The 6,346-nt window shown below is 35.4% G+C and overlaps 1 pseudogene; it reads left to right on the top strand.

Annotated features, from left to right (window-relative positions):
* Positions 1-1,756: 1,756 nt before the first annotated feature.
* LOC126694190 (disease resistance protein RPM1-like) lies at positions 1,757-5,712 on the top strand (annotated as a pseudogene).
* Positions 5,713-6,346: the final 634 nt, after the last annotated feature.

Raw genomic sequence — 6,346 nt, 5'->3', positions numbered from 1 at the left:
TTTTTGCTTCAGCTCTTGTATAAAATAACTCTTGTACAATCATTTTCTAAAATGCAATCAGAGTTTTCTTTCACAAATTCTCACACAGGGCAAGATTGACTTTTACACTGTAATTGTAATCTCTCGCAAGATTCCTACACATCATATTTGCAATGTTCAAGACTTGTTCCTCATATTACTCCATAATATTTCATAAAATAACCACACTTGATGAAAAAGACAAATGGAGTAGTTATATATGATAAATTTTTTATCTTTCCCTGGTCGCTCACGTTAAATTCAGTGGGTAGAAGGAGGAGAACCACAAGAAAAGAGCATGGTTTATTAAACATGACCTCGCTGGCCCACATGTACATGATTAACATACTTAAATGGTATGTGGTTCAACGTGACTTTTTGAAAGTTAGATTAAATTTGTTAATTTTGAAAATTGGGGGTTTAATTAATATATTATATTAAAAAAGAAATATCTTATTTTTTGTTCAATGTATTTTTTTTTTTTTTTTTTTATATAGGAAATGTTCAATGTATTAATTTTGAAAATATAAAATTTAATTTGTTACAACCCTAACTTATAGTGTTTAAAAAGATAGTTTTTTGTGTTAATTTAATTTAATTTAATTATTATTTTAAGTTCGTGGCATTAATTTTCAAATTTCAAGATCTAAACCATAAGCCTAATCGTGGTCAATCTTCCATCAAAGAGAAGAATAAAGAAGAGATGCAATATGGGGGAAACTACAATACCCACACTTAATAAGGGGAAAAAATGGAGTAATTATAACTGATAGACCAAATAATAACCCTCGTCCAAAGGAGCCAACTTGGACGAGAATAGAGGGTCATAAAGACTGCAATTTAATGCCCCGACGGTTATATATCAGAGATAAGCCCGTTGGAATCTCCATTAAGGCCGAATTGAGTAGGCCTGAGACGTTAACAAACCAGCTTTCAAGTCACCATTCAAGGGGGACAACGGCTAGCAAGGTGAGCCTATTTATAGGATCTACCAAATCCTAGACAAGGTACATACACATTGATCACCTCTCACTCTAATCATAGAATTCTTTTTATTCCCTGAGTTCTGTTCGCTGACTTTACCATTGGAGACTTTGGGGCCGACACCACACTGATGACCACCTACGAGGATCTCCTTTCTTTTTATTGATTGTGCAAGAGGTTGGACAGGCTCGTATTGGTTTAATTTGGATGAACCCAACTACTGACGATCTCAATATCATCAATAACAATCATATGGACAAACAATATTATGGGAGTTTCTCCAAAAAAAAAAATTATGGGATTGACATTAATTTCACATGGTCAACCTTACCACAAACACTTAACATATTGTGAACCCCAATCACGGTTGAAAACATTCATTGTGTGAAGTTAATTATGTCTCTAGATGTATTGGGTGGTTACAACTTTCAAGTGATTATAGACTTATAGTGACACTCATTTATTAATCCTAGAAATAGAGGTGAGAGAAGAAAAATATTACAGTATTGGCATAAATAAAAGACCTACAATGATCCATTTTCTTTTCTTGGATAAAGTCTCACAATAGCATTTTTGATAAAATGAAGAATGGTTAGTGGATTGTAGGTTGATTTTTGTGTGTGAATGGAAAAATTCTTATTTTAATAAAATGAAGAATGGTTAGTGGATGGTAGGTTGATTTTTGTGTGTGAAAGGAAAAATTTTCCCTTTTATTTTTTTTGTTATTTTTTCTCTTGCACACGCCACCCATTAATTTAGAAGGAGTTTTGTCCAATTTAGAAACAGAAGAGGTTGCTTCCTGGATTAAACCAAGAACAAGTTCGCAAGCCCAAATCGACAGCTAGCTTTGCCGGGCTCCATAGTCCATACCAGCAGCATGTTGAATTTGGAAACTGAGCAGAACAAGTTGATCGTTGCAGATCTTAAGGTGCTGGCTCACACTGAGATGTAGTTAGTGAACTTCAAATTTCAAAGATCTACAAAATACACGAGCTCAATACCAACATTCAGAAGCAATGATATAAGGTCGCAAGGAGTAAGGAGAAACAATATGGCGGAAACTATAGTATTCTCCATTATCGACAAGCTAAAACCCTTGGTGAACGAAGAAGCCAAACTTCTACGTGGCGTCCATGGAGAAGTTGCTGACATCAAATATGAACTGGAGAGCATTCAGTCCTTCCTCAAGGATGCAGATGCAAGGGCGGCAGCAGAAGAAGACATGAGCGAGGGTGTCAAAACATGGGTGAAGCAACTAACAGGAGTCGCTTTCCGCATAGACGTTGCCATCGACCAATACTTGCTTCAGGTGGCACAACATGGTCCTCATCGGCGTGGTTTTACTGGTTTTGTCCATAAAACAACTCATTCACTCAAAACATTAATACCCCGCCATAAGATAGCAAGTGAGATTCAAGAGATCAAAGCATCAGTGCAGAAAATCAAGGCAAGAAGTGAAAGATACGGCTTCCAATCCACTGGTCAAGGATCAAGCAGTGGTGCTCGGAATGTTAGGTGGCAAGACCCTCAAATGGCTTCTCTTTTTCTTGAAGATGTTGATGTTGTGGGCATTGAATCTCCTAAAGATGAATTAATCGGTTGGCTCATAAAAGGACACTCTTACCGTACTGTAGTTTCAGTGGTGGGAATGGGGGGACTGGGCAAGACCACTCTTGCCAAGAAAGTTTAGATCACCATATGATGAGAGAAAATTTTGATTGTCATGCTTGGATCTCAGTGTCTCAATCACACAACATGATGGATCTAGTAAGGAGCATGGTAAAGCAATTTTGCGAGGCAAGAAAGGAGTTTCCTCCTGAGGGAATTGACTCAGCAGACAAGACGTCACTAATTAGCAAAGCAAGAGAATATTTACAAGAAAAAAGGTACGTAGTTGTATTTGATGATGTATGGGAAATTGATTTTTGGGGGGAAATAGAACATGCTTTACCTGATAATACAAAAGGTCCAAGGATATTGATCACAACACGAAAGTTGGATGTTGCTAATTTTTGCAAAAAATCTTCACATGTTAAAGTTCACAACTTGCAACCACTACTACCTAATAAGGCATGGGAGCTCTTTTGCAAAAGGGCATTCCAATTTGAACTTGGAGGACACTGTCCCCCAATGTTGGAGAAATCATCTCATGAAATTCTTGAGAAGTGTGAAGGATTACCGCTGGCCATTGTTGCTATAGGCGGTCTTTTGTCAACCAAGGACAAAACTCTCTTTGAATGGCAAAAATTGCATGATAGCCTTGGCTTTGAGTTAGGAATAAATTCACATCTTGCAGGTGTTAGTAAAATTCTATCCCTAAGTTTTGAAGACCTGCCTTACAACCTCAAATCTTGCTTCTTATACCTTGGTATGTATCCAGAGGACTATTCTATTAGCTGCGTAAGATTGATTCGACAATGGATAGCTGAAGGTTTTGTGAAAGCAAAGGAGGGTAAAACATTTGAGGAGGTTGCACAAGAATACTTGACTGAATTAATCCACAGAAGCTTGGTTCAAGTATCAAAGGTCAATTTTGATGGAAAAGTTAGACAATGCCGACTCCATGATCTTTTTAGCGAGATCGTCCTTCAAAAGATGAAAGATTTGAGTTTTTGTCATATTTTGTCAAAACAAGAGTCAAACTTTGAAGAACTAACTCTATGTATGTCAGTAGATGGAGTTTCATATAGTGTATTGAAGGGATTTGAGGATGCACACATTCATTCTCTTTTATTGTTCAATCTTGATGAATTGCCAAAGTCCTTTATGAGTACTTTTTTTGTTGATTTCAAGCTTCTAAAAATAATGGATTTTGAAGATGCTCCATTGGATTGCATTCCTGAAGATGTGGGAGGTTTATTTCACTTAAGGTATTTAAGTTTCAGAAATACCAAAGTAAAAATGCTTCCAAAATCCATAGGAGAGTTGCAAAATTTGGAGACTTTAGATCTAAAGCAATCCCTAGTGTGTGATATACCAGTAGAGATCAACAAGCTTCGTAAGTTGCGACATTTTATAGCCTACCATCGCAACTATCGAATAACATTCAGTTTGGCTCAGGAAAACGGGGTAAAAATACCAAAAGGGGTTGGGTCTTTAATGGACTTGCAAAAGTTGTATCATGTTGAGTTGAATCATGGAGGGGTTGATTTCGTTAAAGAGTTGGGACAATTGAGCCAATTGAGAAAGCTAGGAGTGAAAAACCTCTCAAAGGAAACTATGAGTAGTTTGTGTATCTCTATTGAAAGGATGAGCCACCTTCAATCTCTAGATATAACCTCAATAAGCGAATATGAAATAATTGATTTACAAACTATTTCATCTCCACCTCAATGTCTTCAGCGCATCTACTTAAAGGCGTGTTTAGAGAAGTTACCGGGATGGATTCCAAGACTTCAAAATCTTGTCAGATTAAGGATTTTTTGGTCAAGGTTGAATGAAGACCCATTGAAAGGCCTTCAAGATCTACCTAACTTATTGGAGCTTGACATCTCACAGCAGGCATATAGTGGAGAGCAATTGCATTTTAGGACTGGAGGGTTTCCAAAACTTCGGAAACTATCGCTTAGGTGCTTGGATGAATTGAATTCGTTGATTATAGATGAAGGAGCATTACCCCTTCTTGAAAACCTTGAGTTTGGGCCTAGTCCAAAATTAAAGGAGGTGCCCTTTGGAATTCACCATCTAAGAAACCTCAAAAGGCTGCGATTTTATGATATGTCCAAAGAATTCGAAGATAGTTTAAATTATGAGGTGGGACCCTGTTACTGGATCGTTGAACATATACCAGCCATTTTTCTATCTTACAAGGTTGGCACACAACATGGCAGCTATGACTCCCGCCGCCTCCGTTCCAAGCATTTGGAGAGGTTAAGAACACAAATAATCAACCAAAATGATGATCACAACACCAACGATAGCTGCAACATCGATGCTTCCATTGAGAAAGGTTAGTGAAATTTTGCTAAAATTTTGCTTTTTAGAGTGGGTTGAATTTTTAGTTTATTTATTGGTAGCGTATGTATTGTTTTTCTTCCTGGTGAACAACGCTACAAGAGTTGCGATGTTGAGTCGTAGCATAAAATGAAATGGTTGCCGTTTATTACCATCTTATGCTGAAATTGCACTTATGTTTTTGACAAGCATTGGATAGGTGCTGGAAATATTTCCATACAATAACTATACCAAAATGAAACAAGTGTTAAAGAAGTAAATTCCGTCAAAAAAAAAAAAAAGTTTGAGATTTCAATCTAGAGATTCTACAGTTATCATACTTCTTGTTTGGTACTGTAAGCTTCTACATTGCTAATCAAAGTTTGTCCATTTTTGGTAGGTAAACAATCAAGTTCTACTCATTGATGATAATCCAAATCCGTAAGTATGCTTTTTCCCTAATATGACCCTTTAATCGTTTGAATCTCTCAATATTCCTATTATATCATTTTTATGTGCAACTTAGTTGTGGAATTGTTGGGCTTTGTCTATAGAGTACAAACTTGAATGGAGGGTGAAGATGTAATTGTCGCTGCAAGGACAAGTTGGATTTATTTTCTCCAGACTATCTAGAGAATCAATGGTTTTTCTTGTAACATGTTTGTAATTGTGTCCAATAGTTTACTTTCGTAAGTTTCGTTGTTATTCCTATTTTCCTCAGTATGATTGCAATCGCCACGTAATTGATTATTATTAGAAATATATGAACCTCCTTGAATTGTTCTCTCTGTGGATTTGATCTCTCCCTTTTTATGAGCTACTAGCTTGTAATCTCATGTATATGCATGAATATACTTATAGATATACAATAAGATGCATAATATAATTCTTATATATATAATTTAAATACTATTGATAATCATTTTTATATTTTGTTAACTCTCTAAAAAAATTTGTAAGGATGTTATTAGGTATAAAATGTAAATTGTCCATGTTTATTTATTATTGTGAAGCACTTTTTTTTTTTTAATGATTCATTTATTCTAGACTCTTTAGTTTTCGTATTTAATAACTCATTTAAATGAATATTTATGATGTGGTCTCACATTTCATTCTAAAATTAAGAAATAAAACTCTTTAAAAATAAATAATCTAGGACATATGACATAAAATTGGAACTCTAATTTGAGTTTCTCTTCAAAAAAAAAAAAAAAAATTTTGAGTTTCTCTTAATTTCATCTATTATTATATATATAGATTATTTTTATTGGGAATTATAGAATTGGGGATAGATCCCCTTTGATCAGGTGCTTTAGGTTATACCAGTTTTAGGAACTCTAGGCTCAACTTTGGTTCCAGTGACAGAGAATGCTCTAGGATTTACCGATTTAAAGATATTGGTAAGATTTTA

This window comes from Quercus robur, chromosome 8, assembly GCF_932294415.1.
Source record: "Quercus robur chromosome 8, dhQueRobu3.1, whole genome shotgun sequence".
NCBI classification, from domain to species: Eukaryota; Viridiplantae; Streptophyta; class Magnoliopsida; order Fagales; family Fagaceae; genus Quercus; species Quercus robur.
Note: the sequence above shows the minus strand (reverse complement) of the source record. Positions and strands in the feature narration are given on the sequence as shown.